Genomic DNA, 18,579 nt, shown 5'->3' with positions numbered 1-18,579 from the left:
TAACAGAAAAAAAAAATAAAGAAATTCTGTGCTGGTCCATTAACAGAAAACACAAAGACACTGGAAGACAGATGTGATGTAATAGCTTTTACCGGACCAACATAGGTTATGCAATTACTCAAGCTTTCAAGCTGACATAAGCCCTTCATCAGACGTTCTTAAGTTACTGATGTTAAATATAGTGCTTAAAAATCCATTTGTGCCTAGAAAGGGAAGTACATAATTTCCAATTGGCTAAAAAAAAAGTAATCTTGAAAAAATGCCAGTTAGGAGCCCAGAGACAGACAGTCTGGGAGAGATTTATTAACATCTACACTAAATGCTGCTATTGTACTGATAACATGATAGTGAACTCTTTGGTATTCATTAAATGACTCTGCAAGCACTGTAAAGCCTCAAAACAAAGGGAAATAGCAAAATATACTTATAAAAGCATAAAGACTTGAATCCCATGCTAATTAACCAGTCGAACATGGAAAAGCTATTCAGGAAGCTATAAAGCAATCACATACACTAAAAGTTTGCTTTTGCTTTGAATTCTAAAACTGTTTGCAATACAGGCACAATTATACTTAATAAAAAATTGTTAGGGGTTGCTGCTGCCGTCATTATGACGTATGTGCAACAAGGCTTTAAATGAAGGTTCTGCTACTCCCAGATCTTGGAAAAGAAGAGATAGAAGAGTGGTTAATGCACATTTGACTCATCATGGGCTGTGTGATGACCCACCACTGCCAACCAGTAATCAAGGAACCTCAGTCCTCACCACTGATGACAGTGGAGAGTGTTCAATAGGAGGATGACAGGTACACACACAGTATTTCCAGATGCAGCTCTCTGCATCAAGTACAATCTCCCATAAGAGCACACAGAGACGAGGGCTGGTTTCCCCCTCTTTCTCCAGATCCACAATAAGACTCATCACTGGTACAGCTATAGAGTTGAGATCTCAGCTGAGTGACCAAACCAAGGCCTCCAGCACCCTCTCTGTCCAACCAGTGCTTCGTGTCCCTGCCCAAGTAGCTGACACAGACACTCTTTGAGGTTTGATTTACACACACACATATGGGAAAGGCTGGCACAGGTTTGCTAGTTATGTCCCCTTCTGCCAAGACTATAAGGTAGTTATTACTGTCACCAATCACTTCTTATCAGCTACCTTAAGGCCCTTAACAAAGGGTGTCCAATCTTACTGTGTAATATTAATATTAACACAAATGGTAGATTGACCAAGAGAAAAGCTATTAGGAGTGTCTCACACAGTGTCACCAAATAAATATGTAAGTGCTCTCAAATCTTAAATATCTCTACACAGATCAACCACAATAAAAGGTTTAAACATATTTAATAATAAATAATAAAGAACAATACAATACTAAATATAAATTCACAGTGACATCAAAGTTCAAAACCACAGGAAATATTTAAAACAGTAGTGCAGGACAGTCTGAAATAAAGATACATATCTAAACTAAGCTTCACTACATTTCTGACTGTATCTAAGAAAATTACTATAACCTAAGTACTTACTAATAGAGCAAGGCAGATGTGGTAAATGGATCTTCTAGTTGTTGTCAGGTCCAAGACAGAATGCAGAATGCTCTGTCTCACTAAGAGACTTCTTAAATTGATATCTCAAATATTACTGCTGGGATAGCTTGCAGAATTACATAATTTCTTGTCATCTGACTTTAGTTCCCAGGTGAACCCCCCACTGCTGGAAGCTGGCAGTATTTAGCATCTACCTGTAAAAATACACAGACTTCAGATCTTTGGCAGATGATGAAAGTCATAAAACAGTTGCATTCCTCCATGCCTTCAGAGGTAGTAATTAGTTCACTTGGAAGACAATACAGAAAGCTTCTCAACACATAATCTGTGTCTCTAGCTACATTGAAAACTGAAAGATACCATCTTTTATTGCATAGCCTATAAAGTAATTTAATTTCAGCTATTTTCCTATAATTTGCTGGACTAAAGTTAACCTCCTGTATTCCAGTTTCTACTGTTAAAATATATACATTTAGACAGTTATAATAGTGCATGTACATTTCTGTTCACTTCCAGCAGGGCACACTGTGGATGCATTTCAAACAAAAACACTTCATAAAATACCTTTTCAACACACATGTCTGTATGGACCAGTTTAATATACACATGACATACAGTTCTAATACAGTTGTAACACAAGTGTCATGTTGATATTTACAGATGACATATAATTATTTACAAAATTCCAGCTATCTGGACTAACAGCATCTCCTTTCATCACAGGCTGCATGACGCAGAAATTGCAGAGTAATGCAGGATAGACACAAAAACACTAGAGTAACTATGCAACCAATGCAGCCCCTACTTCATGGTCTCAGGGAAATTGCGGAGAACCCATCCAAGTAGAAACAAAGGTATGAGCAGCATTATGTATATTATCTACTGGTACTTTGAGGCAAAGTTGGAGTCAATAATCATTTGCCCACTGCCAAGCTACCTGCTGCACTTGACTCTGAGCACACTGGAGTGACTGAAAGTTCTCCTTATTGGGAGAGGACCTGTATGCAGTAGGTTCCTGTCTCTTCTTCTCAGTCAGGGGTGTCAGCATTCCAGTGTGGATTTCAAACCAAGCAACACACTTGACTATCTTCTTCCCAATGATATATATTGCAGTGTTATAGATAGCATGACATCATTTTTCCAATCTCTTGCTGGAGCCAGTGCCACACAGGCAGGGCAAGGCCTCTTCATGTTCTTGAAAAAACTTGCATAAGATTCAAGACTCAGTAGGCCATGGACATTAGTAACATGTGAAGAATGTATGATTTGATCACGCAAACCATCAATCCATCACAAAGGAAGATTGCCCCATTTAAGCTGGCCACAGGTGAGGTCTTGAAGGACAGAACCAAGCAGATAGAATGCTGAGTGGAACACTACTTACAGCTGTATGCCAGAGAGACCATAGTTATGGAGAGAACCCTGAATGCCATTGAGACTGTGCCAGCTATGACTAAACTTAATGCTGACCCCACCTTGGAAAAATTCAATGGTGTACTAAAAGCACTCTCTTCTGGAAAGGACCCTGGGAAAGATGGCATTCCCTCAGAAATACTTAAATCTGCTAGCAGTACCCTAATGTCAGAGCTGTATGCAATAATTTGCCAATTCTGGAAAAAGATAATGTACCACAAGATATGAGGGATTCTAACATAGTTAATATCTATAAGAATAAGGGTGACAAAAGTGATTGTAACAATTATCACAAAACCACCCTTCTCTCTACCATGGATAACCTGTTTGCATGTGTTGTCCTGAAGAGGCTCCACGTTCTTGGAGAGAGAGTTTACCCTGAGTCTTAGTGTGGGTTTAGAGTTGAGTGGTCTATTATAGTCATGGTTTTCTCTGTTAAGCAACTACAAGAAAGGTGCAGGGAGCAGAAGAAACTTCTGTATATTGCCTTCATTGATCTGACCAAGGAATTCAACTTCATCAGCAGGAAAGGCCGTTTTCTGATTTTGGTAAAGACCGGCTGTGGTTCTATACTGCTTAGCATCCATGTATGACAGAGCCACACACAAACCTTTCAAGATTCTCAGTAGAGTGAAACGGGTGTGGACTGGCTCCAACATTCTTTAGTATCTTCATTTCAGTTCTGTTAAAATTTTCTTTCTGAACTGCTACAGAGGTATCTTTCTCTTTACCAGAATGGATGGCAACCTCTTCAAACTGTAGAGGTTTAGATCGAAGACCAAGGTGCTTAGGAAGAGTCTAAGGGAGTTCCTATTCATTGATGATGCAGCTATTGTGGCTCACACTCAACTAGAACTTCAGTCACTCGTGACTCGCTTTGCAGATGCGTATGTGGAATTTGACCTCACAATCAGTTTAAGAAAGACCCAGGTGATCAGTCAAAATGTGGACAATAAGCTTGAATTAGGGTGAGCAACTATGAGCTGAAGATTGTCCATGAGTTCATATACCTATGCCCTACATTCTCTGACAGTTGTGCACTTGATAGTGAGATCAACAAGCACACTGGAAAAGCTACCACAGTATTTTCTTTGCTGATTAAGAGAGTCTGGGCTAATAATAAGCTCACTGTGCACACCAAGGTGCAGGGTTACACATTCTGTGTTTTGAACACATTATTGAATGCCAGTGAAACATGGACTCTCCACTAAAAACAGGAGCAGTGGCTCAATGTATTCCATATGTACTGTCTTAGGCATACACTTGGTATATCATGGCAGGACAAGATACACAACAGCACAGTGCTTCAGATGACAAGCACCACCTCCATATTCACCCATCTGCAACAGAGACATATGCATTAATTGGGTCATGTCTCATGCATGATGGATGGCTGATTACTAAAAGATCTCCTTTTGAGACAGCTGGAGACTAAAGACAGAGGCTGAAAGGGCAAACCAAATTGTGCTACAGGGACATATGCAAGCTTGATCTCAGTGCTCTCTCCATCAGAGTGAACACTTGGTATACTCTCGCATCAGACAAGTATGCCTGGAAATAAAAAGTGAAGGAATCTTTCGCTTTGTATGAAACCACCTTGGCAAGGAGTGCAGAGGATAACAGAGCCCTCAGGAAGATCTGTGACCATGATACCAGACTGACATCTGCCTACAGCTGATCAGACTGCAGAAGGCACTGCCACTCCCAGATTGGATTGCACAGCCATAGAAGACACTGCTTGAATCATTCCAATACAGGTGCAAACCCATGATCCTTTGGGATCAAAGGATGCCTACTTACTGGTACTTTCTAGAGACCACAGGGGATATATTAGGGGTGTCACAGGCATCAGCTTCTAGAATATTACATCAGTTTTTAAATGCAGGGCTGCAGGCAATGGATTATATCTGTTCCCCACAAATGCCACAGGAGAGAGCTAAAACCATGTAGGAATTTTTTGCAATAGCACACTTCCCTGAATTGCTGGAGGCCATACATTGCACATGCATACAAACTCCACATGGTGAACAGGGAAGAAAGTACATTAATAGAAAAGGATACCACTCTATAAATTGTCAGGGTGTCTGTACTATTCAAGGGATCATCTGCAATGGCTGTGCAGGTAAACTAGACAATTTTCATGACTCACACATATAGCACACCTGTGAGCTATACAAAAGGTTTGCTAGGGGTAACTTTCCGCAAGGGCATCAAGTTATGCACTGGAGCCCCATGCTCATGACACCAATGAGAAACCCACACAATCCCACTGAGCAAGGATACAATCAGATCCATGCCCAAACTAGGAATATCATAGAACATGTGCTTGGATTGCTCAAATCAAGGTACCTGTGTCTTGACACATGAGGAGGAGACCTGCAGTATGACCCAGGCATCTCTGTCCAAATACTCACAGTCTGTGCCTTGTTATACAATATAATTCTCATGAAATTGCTTTGACAAGGACAGCAAAGGGTAGGACAAAGTTTCAAGGACCACAGACAGGGCAGGCAGTGTCAGCAGCAGCGGCAGATACAGATGAAAAGTCTGAGGAAGAAGCACTTGCTGCCGATGTTGCTGGCAAATGGAAGTGTGCACAGTATGCCCAGGCTCAGGCTAAGAAGCAAAGGAAAGACACACACTCACTCACTAGGTCAAAGTCTAAGATACCACACATACGTACAAATAGGAAAACTGCTGCTGTTGAAATCCCACATCCTTTACATATCCATGCAATGTCTGTGTTCTGATAGCATCAGACAGGGACAGCCCTTAAGGACACAATTTGCACCTGCAGTAATGAGAAGGTAAGTGTAGAACCTGTAAAGAAAAAAAAGTTACATAACTGAGTGCTCACACATGGAAATATGTAAATGCCCCTAAGCAGACCATTTGTCTGAGGTGTTTTATTATGTTAGTAATGGCTTATATGACTAATATTTGCAATATACATCTATGGATTCTATGCAATACTGTGCATCAACTATTTCACTTGACAACTATCCATAAACCATGGAACAGGTCAATTATTCCATGATGCACAAGTATAGCAAGAAGCAAGACTGAAATACCTACTCCTTTGACTTCTTTACTTACAATACTAATTGAAATGCAATGAGGTTCAACAATTATATAGGCAATCATTCACAAATGAGTAGGAACAAGAAATCAAAAACTTTAATTCTGTGATACATATTGATGAATGCAAGCTTACAATTAAGCAAGTAGTATCTATGTGCATCAGATATTTGCAACCCTAAGTCACAAAAACATGGACAAAACGCAGGGTACATTCATCATCATTTGCACAGGGAGGTTGGGGGGGGTGGCAGGAGGACAAGTTTCACACCAATGAAATGAGTGTATGCCCAAGTAAGAAACAAATGTATATATGCAGTGGTCAGGGCCAGTAACAACAGATGTAGAGCACTCAACAGTATTGTTTAGAGATCTTGCACGTGTGTGAGGTGGCATGGGCAAGTGTTTTTCTTTTCAATGTATGTGTGTTTCTGCATGAACACAATCAAGCACTGTACTACCATTAAGTCCTAGCATCTCAGACAGATGTGAGCCATGCATGGTAGAGTAGTCAGTTCATCATCATCATCATCATCATCCTTGGCCATGAGAACCACCTTTGCCAGGAGTTGAACTGTTACTTCCATGGCCCTGGCTAGAAGTCAGGGTGCAGACCTGATTATGTCTGCTAGGCTCATCTCATGACTACATCCAGGACCATGACCCAATGGCCTACCACATCTGAATGTGGACACCTTAATCACAGACAGTCCAGTGGAAGTAATGTCATTACTGGAGTGAGATCTGGAACAGCCACATCTGTCAACAAAAGAATCTGTAGCAGCTCTCTGGTCACATGGATTCCCGCCCTCCCCGAACAGATGTTTCATTACAGACACTGCCAGATCCAATGTGGTATTAATCCTTTCCAAGGAGTCACCTGCCCAGTTCAGAGAGTCATGCACATCAGAATGCATGATGTTTAATATTCTCACTATCTCTTCCGAGGTCCTGGTGGAATGTGCCTGTGCCTCCATTATGGCCCTAGACATACATCTGGCAGCATCTAGTGACACACCAGCATCAGAAGGAGGGTGAAGAGCAGTCTTTCTCAGACCACCTCTACCAACACTCTGATGTAGTACCTCACTTTCACAATGGTTACAGGGAGAATAAACCAGATCTGCAAATGTTACAACCACACTACCCTAATCAACTGTGTCACCCTCAACCTGTCCTATATCATAAGGGTCCATGTCATGCGGATGATAGGCATATTGACTGGGATGTGGCAGCCACAACTTCAGTGTCAGAGTGATGTTCTACACCCCCAGACTGTGCCTCTTCATTGCCACCATTATCATCAGAGGATACCAATACTCTGGCATCAGGTAGTAGGAGTTCCACAAATGCCTTACTGCAGTAGGAAAAAGTACCAAGCTCACATATGCTGTATTACATGATCTAGTAATTATAGGCTAAATAAGTCAACAACATATTGTACCAGGCTAATCATAAAGTAAGCATTGTTGTTTTAAGTAACATCAGTTCATCACTCACTCTAGCATTGCTAACTGCTTCTCATCATAAAAACATAGCATTCCCATGAAAGTGGGTAATTGTAAATTAAAAAACAAACAGTTTGTTCAGATTTTAACGCTAGCTGTTCAAGACATACACAGACCATACAGAAGCCTGGCTCCCTGCAGTTCTGATCTTAATTCTTGTTGGTGCACTTATACATAGTACTAAAAAATCTGAGGGTGTGGAGCATGGACTGAAAACAGCCAATGGTCTTAGATATACATAGCAAACACAATCCCCTTGTCTTATAATATTTTACATCTCCTCTCAAATTTTACTTTTTTCTGGGCATTGGGTGCTCTGTATGGCCTTAGATTAATTTTCACTCCAGGAATGTTTCAATGCAGTGTTTGATAACAGTTAACCTTCTAAGCAACTCAGAAATGATATCTTTGTTCCACTAAAAGAATTCTTGGAATTCTTGTCCCTGATGCTTTCATATGATGTCATCTACTATCAGCTGGAGATTGCTCCTCTTGCAAAAACAAAATTGTTGAGATGTTTGTCTAAGGTGGTTTCAGCAAACCTTTTTCATTTGTTTTCCCCATTCACCAAACTTATTACCTTTGTTGACTTGACATGAAATTGCTTCCTAGAACTCATAAAAGTAGGCATCATTGAAATCCATCAAATTCAACTACTACATGTGCCCCTTCATCCACATGTTACAAATAATGAAACACCCTTTATCCTAAAAAGAATTAATGAATTTCTGGGGATATCCTAATAATTGGTGACTCCACTGCTAAGCACATTAAATCCATACTCACTAGGCTGAACAATAACAGGGTTATAGTCAGCTGTCTCTTGGAAGACAGGATTTCTGATATTTTAGGATCCCTTAAAACCCACTCTTCCATTAAATATCACAATGACATGATCACAGTCTTCCAAAGCCGCGGTGGTGCAGCGGTAGCATTGTCGCCTCACAGCAAGAGGTTCTCCCATTCGATTCTCGGTTGGAGCGCCTTCTGTGTGGAGTCTGCATGTCCTCCCCGTGGTCCAGTGGTGTTCAAAATACATGCATAGGGCATACCTTCGTTGAAGGTTGGGTGTCGAGCTGACACCTCATCACCGTAAAAATCTACTGCCAATCATTAGCGGACTGGAGTTCCGCTGTGGCGACCCCTAACTGGGAAAAGCCGAAAGAAGAACAAACATGATCACAGTCTTCACAGGAGTGAGCAATCTGACATTAAAACCCATGAAAAATATGCAGAAGGATTCATTGGAACGTTCTACACATGCTTCCACTAAAGAAAAAACTCTGGTCTTGAGCGGTGTCCTCCCCTCACCAAGAATGATAGCTAGTTCAAGGAAAATATAATTCATTTCAACAATTTTCTAAGTAGCTAGTGTCATTTCAGAGGGTCCAATATGTGTCTTCCAGAGACAAGAATATCAATAACCCTACTTGCTTTGGGAAGAAGGGGTTCCAGGGACAACAATATCAACAACCCTACTTGCTTTGTCAAGAAGGGTCCGCACTTCTCTTTCAAGGTCTTGTGCATAAGATCAGTGCCCCATTGTACCTTTTTAGTCAGAGTTCAACATCAATCTAACCAGCAAATTAAATAATAAGTTAGACAACATCAAGGTGGCCCTTTTCAATCTCAGGAGACTTAATAACAAACTGTCTGGTTTGGGGGTATTTCTGCATCTGGAATGAGTCTCTTTTGTGCAGTGACTCGGATAATGTTCAAATGTAATCAAATAGCCATTTCTTGCCTGTCATGCCTTCAAGCTCAAAAGTAATGATAATGGTGTCTTAGTGTTTGCCAGAGAGCTTATCCCTTGTAAAGTGATACCCAATGACCCTCCTACTGAGCTCATTGATCTCCAGCTTAAACTAGGTAAGTCAGACCTTCAGCTGTTACCAGTATCTTCCCGTGGCCCTAAAGGGTCTTGGTAAGTTCCTGGCATTCCTAGAAAACATCCATATTAGAGAGTGAAGTACTTGTACTTCTAACATTGGGTATATACATTTCTTACTTTGGGTGAATGACAATTCCCTGAATCAAATTTTCAGTATCACCACCAGGGTGATAATATCCTGGAACAAGTTCTCACAAATATGGTTATGTCCCACTCTCTGCCCATGGTTGGTCCCTTAGTTGTTAAATCTGATGATCAACTGGTAACATTTATCCTCAGAAAATCCCTGGTTAGCAGCACTACCCTCTTTAAAAAAACTTCAACAAGTGAGCCTTTTACAGTTGTATGATGACATCACAAAATTTCCCATGTATTCCCAAAAATGGAACCATTATATGGTGCCACCTATGCCAAGGATGTCTATGGTAATTTAGATACATGCATTGATAAGGTTGACCTCACAGGACCTAATACAAAAGCAAATTCAATAACAAACCTCCCTTATGGTCAATAGTTATAACTATATTTTATAACAGGAGGAAGAAACTGCTTAGACTATCTTGTAAGATCAGAGCCTCTCACCATAACGAGAATATAAAATGCCTCAGTAAAAAACTGAAACATAGCTATTAAGTCCTTAGACACCAATGGAAAAGCATGATAAAGCAGAGAAATGCAAAACCAAAATGCAACAGAAAAATAAAGCTTACTCTGCAATGTTGAATTAAATTATTTAATATAAACAATAAAAGTAGAGGTTTTGGATAAAATCCTTCGTCAGTATATGGTAGCAATTAAGGCCAGAAAAGTTTCCCATGAATATAGATTAGCTTCTGAGGCTAACTATAAATAAAAGTCCTTCTTCGGTCATGTTTGAAAACTAAGGAATAAAGCACATCACTGCTCAGAACGTATCTATAATAGCACCTTCTAGTCAAATCCTAACATCATCAGCAACAGGATAGCTAACAAGTTTGCAACAAATTTCTCCATCAAATCTATCATCCCCACACAAAAATACACACATTGCTACTCCCATAGTCCTTCCAAGGACCATATCATTAAAAATCTGTCCAAGACCAAAACCATTTCTTCAATGTGTCCTGACAACATACAATGTTGTCTTATAAACAGTGTCACAGAGGATCTTGCTGCTTCCTCTTGACATTGCTAAAAGCCTTGCCACAGGTTATATTCCTGAATAGCCATGCAGTGCACTGGTCATGCCCCTTCATAAGGTTAGCCCCACCACTAACCCATGCAATTACTGACTCATTAGCATTATTATTCTTGTATGCCAAGTCAGTATCACTGATGTCATAATCCAGGACATTATGAAATTAAATAGTGTAGACCCTCGACAATTTGGATTTGTTAAAGGCAGGCCTTCCATCTAAATCTTGTTTTTTATTTTTTTGAAAAGGGTACGCAGGGCATGGACAGTGGTCATATTGTTCATGATCCTACCCGGGTCTAGAAATAGGGTCTATATTAAATCAGAAAATTCTTAAAAAAGTGAATGGTGATTTACTGTCCCCATGTAAGCGAAAGCTTACAATCCTGAACATTTAGAACAGCAATTTTTTTCCCAGGGAAAAAAAAAAAATCACTGTTCCAAAAAAGAAAAAAAAAATTTAAATCCTCCACACCCCCTACTTAAATATATCAAATCCAAGATCGCACTACAGTAACGAAAATGGCAAAATAATTAAGGTGGCCAAATGATTTCTTTCCCAGGGAAAGAATGCGCTTATATGCCATTTCGGTATTTTGCTGTTCGTGCTTTCAAGTTCGATCAAGATGCATTCGAAAGAATCCGTCTTCAATCATATAATAGGGAACCTAGAAAAAGCATTAGATACCATACCACATAATGGGAATTAAGCAAGATGATAGCATTAAACTTTGATCACTATGTGATAAGGTGCATTGCAAACTGGGTCAAGGATAGAACACATGCTGTCAGTGTCATCGATGGATAGTTGCATTCCCCAGGAGATGGTATTGGACTGCCAACAAGTACCCCTAGCTGACTAAGTTCACAGATGATTGCAGGTTGGCTGTAGATGTCAAGTTAACAAGTTATGGGAATTCCACCAAAATGGAACCATCAGTTATTAACAGCTGATGCATTGAGAAAGGGCTTATAATTAATTCTAAGAAATTCAGTATATCACCTTCAGAAAACAATAAATTGCTACTACTTATTGCATCAATGAAACCCCACTCTGCAATGACTCTTTCATCAGAGACCTGTGTATCTGGGTAGATGGCTTCCTTCTCTATTAATCACCATGTAGAGAATGAAGTCAGGAAGTTCATCTACATATCACAACTAATCACCAAGAGAATTTTCCAGAACCAAGGAAGTTACTGTTCCTTTTGCTCTGCTCTGGTTAGACACATTATTGAATATATTGCAAACTTCTCAATGTATCTCATTAGACATATCTGAAATGTAGGGGTTCATAAAAAAATAATCTCAGACCTCAAAAATGTTAGCTGTCTGCAAGGGTTGGAATCACTCTTTACATACCCATTGTCATATAATCCTTTGAGGGGAGAATTTTACCTTGTTTCCATGCTCTTGGGAATTCCCTTATCCAAAATCTTCTTTTTCTTGATGTGTCAGATAGTTCAGACAACACTAAAACATAAGATATCATAAGATCTCAAACTACTTCAGGGAATAAATAAAACTAGAGAGGTAGGTTCATCCCAAGTGCCTCTTCTTCCTCTGAAATAGACTCCCTGTCAGCTTTCAAACATAGCTTAAATAATTGGATGGGTATCCTGTAATACACTCATGGACTTATATGCCTTGCCCTCCTTGAAAAAGTTGATAGAACCTGATGGTTATTATTGGCAAGGCACACTTGGTCGCTGCTTTAATAGCCTTGCATTTCCCATAATCCCCTTGATTCCTATGATAATGGTTTCACAATATACATAACAATTATTTTGAAAGAAACTTCAGTTGCAGGCAATGGAATAAAGAATTGCTAAAGCATGAGTTATGATCTGTTGTTTGACACACAGGCAATTGGTACAATGGTTTACAATCTCTTTCAGGACACTTGGCAAATAAAAGCTACCCAGAACCCTTGTCTTAGTATTATCCATAACAAAATGCTCTCAATATATGGCACCAGACCCGAAAGGCTTTGGTGTTGACAAGTGTCACATAATCTCTTCTCCTCTCTTCTCCTTTGTTATCCTATATACCAGGCCATTTTGTAAATCAAAGTAAGAATATCCTGGGGGGCATGCAAAAACTTCTTTCTCTTCTACCTTGGATATATTCTCTGTCTGGTATAACTCAGCATTGTTTCTTTCCACTGGGCCTCCTTGCAACCCAACTATCCTGTGAGGGGGTAGGACAGACTGAGGTCCTCCTTCTCTTGTGTGCCTCAGGAGATAAATGACTCTGCCTCCTCTCTTAGCATAACATACCTGGGGCTGTCAATATCCCACTCATCTCCAACGAATGGTAGCTGTCTAACATACTTTACAGGATTTTCTTTGTTATACCCCAATTCTGCTTCAGGGCCTACTCACCATCCATTTCTCTGCCCTATAGTCTCATGCCAACTCTAGTTTCTTGTGACTATATCTCATCTTTCTGTCCTCGCCTCCCTCTATGATTGTAGTCTCTGTGTATTACAGATAATTCAATTGATAAATTTATCCATCATTTGATTTTCCCAGGACTGGGTCTTATAGAACCCCTGGCTATATGCAACTGTAAGTCAATCTATATGTTTCCAATAAGAAAAAACACCACTCGGAGCTAATGCTCTAATATGCAAAGCTAGTAGCAAATAAATAAACGAACAGCATAAGAGCAAAACAATGAAGGAGTAGAAAATGCAATGAAACAGTCCCATACACAGATAGTTCAATATCCAAGATATCCAAATATCCAAATATCCAAAGCAACGTATTAAAAACCAGGTTTATTGCAGTAGAGGTAAGCGCTTTCGCTGAATAGCTTCATCAGACCTTAATACAATTAATTCAACTGTGGAACAAGGTTTAAATACATGAAAAAAGCGGGAAATCCAAAATTCACTCTTAAAGCTATATCCCATAAAATGTTATATGTTAAAAACATTCAAAACATTTACTTTCATCACATTATATACTGACTTTACTAAAAATAAACATTTAAAAACTATGCACTCAACTATATTAAAATACATTAAATGGATTATCTATTATGTTTAAGCCTTCTCATTTTCAGGAGGGGTCTCAAAGGGACTTTACAATTAAGTCCCGGAGACCTATCAGATCTAAACTTAATGATCCAATGAGTTTCCCTAGCTTCAGTATATGTCTCCACATCACCCCTTCTATGGGTCCTCAAAATCTGTCTATATGTTTGTTTTATGTTCATTTGTGAGATATATTTTTCTCTACACTTTGGGATATCCTGGATTCTTCAGAATTTACATTACAGTGTTTCCAGACTTACTTGAAAAACGGAAATCCTTCCCAATAATAAATTATTGTGTCAGATAGGGACTAGGGCTACAAGGTGAAGGACCTTCCCAAAACTGCTTTGTACCTCCACCTTAGTAACCAGGTAGCATCTTTTCTCCACATGGATGCAAATGACCTCAACAGTATTTTATGTATTCATGTTTCCAAAGCCTAGTATTCCTTGTAGCTCTTTTCACCTACTTCAATTAGGCACTTAAGCAACTTTGCAAAGACATAATAGCAAAATGCAGACTTCATCATCCTGGTTGGAAAATGACTGCATTCCACAGCTTTCTCACTTCTTCAAGACACCAGAGTTGTATGTATGGGAGTTTTTTTTAACTAGTTCTCCACTACAGTATTTAACAATATGCCTCTGTTTGTCACATTTAAATCATAGACTAGAAAACATGGTCTCCTTTCATTTCAACCACAGTTTTGTCTATTCATTTGGCAGGTGACATCTTAATAAATGATGTTTTTTTTTTTCCTGAATCATTCAAACCTAGGTACTGTGTTTGCTAGAGGCTACCTTGCAGCCATGCCACAGCTTATCTGTTTTATTTCAATTTCTCTGGCTGTTACTTCATCCCATTTCATATTCCGTACATTTGAACTTCTTCCTGTTTCTTTTACTTCTTCTATCAGTTCAGCATATTTTATATGTTCCACAGGGTCTTCATAGATATTTCTCCAAAATGTGTCTATTTCTTCTTTTTTTGGCTGTGTTTCTATTCCTTTTGCTTTGTTTCCCAATTATCTGTACATTTTTGGATCATCAATGAATTGCTTATTGTGTACTTTTCCTTCATATTTATCTGCAATTCTTCTAAGTATTTTTTCTTCCTGTGCTAATATCTTTAGTTTATTATTTGCAATAATATATGCTAGTGCCTGGTCTGCTCTAATATTATGCATTGCTTTTATCACATCTATGTTTGCAAGTATTGTTATTGATCTGTTCCCTCTTCTAACAGTGGCAATTCTTGTCTTAATTGCTATATAGTTTTCCCTATTCAATACTTTCATAATGCATTTAATTTCTTCCCTTCCTTTCCCTTATAGCCCTGCATTTTTTGTGACATCTTTATCTGTTATTAATATAGTTACACAGTTATATATCTTATTTACTTTTGTTATATCACATGAATTTCTGTTAACAGTCTTGATTACTGTTTTCATTTGTTTTATCAGACTTCTTACATTTTGGGTCTTATTATTTTCTGTAATCTATTTCTTTCATCGCCCTTAATGTGTCCATCCATCTCTCTTATCAAGCAACTCTTCCCTTAGATCATTTTCTTCTGAAATGAGGGCACATTCTTTTCCTGCGGGCACTCTACAAAAGTTCCAGAACATCTTCCTGTGACAAATTCTCTTCATCTGCATCCTGCGTACTTCTTTGCTCTTAAATATATAAACACTTATAAACAAAGACATTGGTAATTTCCAAACTCCAAACAAGATCTAGATAGGCTGTGTGAACCACCTTACCCTCGTCTATGGCTTTGGTGACTGCTTCAAAGAAGTCTATCAGGTTTAGGAGACATGATCTGCCTTTTACAAACCCGAACTGTGTAGGATATCTACCTCACAAGACATCTACAACAATTGGAAAGGCTGCAGAAATACCTCACAAAAAGGATTACCGGCCTCAAACAGATGCCCTATGCAGAATGTCTCAAAGAACTCCAGCTTTACTCCATCGCATATCGCCTACTCAGAGGTGATCTCTGCCTAACATAGAAAGCTATGTCAAACTCAGAGCTGTTGGACATGCTCCACTTAAAGAAATCCCAATCCCTCCGAGCTACACACTCTAGGGACCTAAACCTTTTCACCACAATAAACAGAACATGCTGAAGGGATGGATTCCTGTCCCAGAGACTTCCCACACTCTGGAACAAACAACCTATCTATATCAAGCAAAGCTCTTCATTAGCACTCTTCAAGAAAAATCTTGATGATTGGATGGGAAATAGGAAATTCACCACAGGGATCATCTCTGTGTCTCTGCTCGACAGGGGCACAGGAAAATAATTGTCTTGGATGGTGAAAGCCAGGGTACCTTTTTGGCTAGGCTTATATAGGCCCTAGGGCAACTAGCCTAGTACCTACCTATGAACCTGTGAACCTATATGGAAACTTATCGGCATATCTCTCCACAACATTGACTGCATCCTGCCACCATTTCTTGATCTTTCCCTTGCTGTGCAAACCCAGCTGAACTTTTGTACTGGTTCTCTACAGAAGGTTCCAAGGTATCTTCAAATAGAAAATGAGCAGATGCTTCCCATTCCACCTGTTTCTGTGATGTGACCAGTGTTGGATTTTCTACAATAAATCTTTCACGTTACAGGTAATCAATTACTTCAGTTTCTATAATACCCCTATACTCTCAAAACTCTTAATCCCATATAATAATCTCAACTCCCTTCGCTCTTCTAGTAAACTCATTGCCAGCTTAACAAAGTCTAATAACACAGTTGGTGCCTCTCTATTTACTAATATAGCATGAAGGAACTGGAATCTGCTACCTAGTGATATAACACTAACTACATCATTGCCACTCTTCAAACAAAAGTTCAAAAATCACCTCCAAAGTCACTGGCTATGTCCTTGTAGTAAACCTGACTAATCAACACCTATACCCTGTTTTTCCTCCTCTTCTACCTTCTTCCTAACATTTAATAATTAGTCGTGTAACTAAGACTATCACTAAATCAAACTTTATTCAATGTATTGCTTAAATCCCTCAATTCTGATGTAAATTATTGTACTTAACTCTTACTAGAGTGCATCTATTTCACCTTTTTAAGAAAGATTATGTTCTATGTTAACTTTCTGAAGTGTGTTTGATCTATGAAATGTTATACTGTATCATATGGTTTTTAATCCTTTTTTTTACCATGTAATGATATTTTTTTGTATACATTTTTGTTTTTGTTTGTGTGGAGCTTTTCTCCCCAGGCCTCTACCGAAAATGGATATATATCCAGCTAGACTAGCCCGGTTAACAAATGTAAAATAAATAAAATAAATAAATAATAAATATTTCTTTAACTTCACAATTACTAATCCTCTTTTCTACTTTTCCCCTTTGCTTTTTTTTTTTTTTTTTTATTTTTTGTATTATAAAATGTACTGTATCCGGATGCCTTTTTCTATATTTCTCTTGAAATATGTTTGGTGCTGCTTTTTAGTATTGATTAGATCTGCTTTCTCTTTTGCATAAATATTGCACAATATTAAATCTGTTTTTCTTTCCCATGTCCATATTACTTCTTCAGATGTTTCCTGCTTCTCTTGTTTCTCTTTACTTGGGGGAGCCATTGTTCTGTCATGCTGTGATATAACCTGTGCTAGACTTTCTACACTAAATCTTTCACTTCACAGGTATTCCATAACTTCAGCTTTGATCTGTTTAACTTCTACTTTACTAATCTTCTTTTCTGGGTTGGATTTCAGTATGTTTTTTTTTTTGCTGATCCCAGGGAATGTGTCTATAGCTGATGTGATCTCTTAAAAATATAGAAGCGACTCCACTGTTATCCTCAGGCCTGAAGGAAGGGTAAGCTTTAAACCAAGGCAAAGATGGAGTGTTATCTTTAGACTTAAACAAAATGTCAGTTAAGACAAAGCCATAGACATGTTTAAGTTGCAGGAGAGTCACAAGATCAGATAATCCATTATTAAGACTTCTAGCACTTAGAAGAGAAACCTTGATATGTCAGGATGTGTATGAAGTGGATATTGATATTAGGTGGGAGATGTATATCTTGGCAGAACTGCAGTTAGATTATCTGATGCCCAGTGTGATTCCCAGAACAAACTAGCACCTACTCCCTCAACTCAATGTGTTCTAAAAAAAATGAAAATGTAATAAACAAATTGCTACAAATGTGGTAAGTGGATAGTTACTATTAAATTACCAGATACTAAGCACTTCAGCTTTTCATCCATTATAGAAAACACAGTATCTGAATTTATTTCAGAATAACAGTACTGCCCCTCAACATTACTGATACCTGCAAAAACCCTGCCCTGATTATACATCTGTATCTGGTTGTGGTTCTGTTAGACTGTGTGTGTGTGTGTGTGTGTGTGTGTGTGTGTGTGTGTGTGTGTGTGTGTGTGTGTGTGTGTGTGTGTGTGTGCACGTGTGCGTGTGTGCATGTGTGCGCATGCGTGCATGTGTGTGTGTGTGCATGTGTGTGCGTGTGCGTGTGCGTGTATGTGTGTGTGTGTGTGTGTGTGTGTGTGTGTGTGTGTGTGCGCGCGCGCGTGTTTGTGTGCATGTGTGTGTATGTCACCCTCTCTCTTGCTCTGTATTTGAATTTTTCGTGAAGAGTTTGCAGTTTGTAGAAAAAAAAAATGCTGTCTGTTTGACACCACTCTGAACCTAACTGAAGAAAGGGCAAGAGCTCATTATACTCCGCTGGCAGAACATATTTGCCACTGCATTTACAAGATGCGATTTTTTTTTTGTTTAATTTGTTAACTACTTAAGTGACACGGTCATTATATACCCTAGGTACAAGAAAAAAAGGTGGATGCAAAATGCAGGGATATTTCAAAGCAACCAGCCAAACAACATGATTTTGGAAATGAGATGGAAGCAGAATATGCAGAGAAAGTGCACACACACAAATCCAC

The sequence above is a fragment of the Protopterus annectens genome, chromosome 11.part0, assembly GCF_019279795.1.
Source record: "Protopterus annectens isolate FY-2018-M chromosome 11.part0, PAN1.0, whole genome shotgun sequence".
In the NCBI taxonomy this organism is placed as follows: domain Eukaryota; kingdom Metazoa; phylum Chordata; order Ceratodontiformes; family Protopteridae; genus Protopterus; species Protopterus annectens.
Note: the sequence above shows the minus strand (reverse complement) of the source record.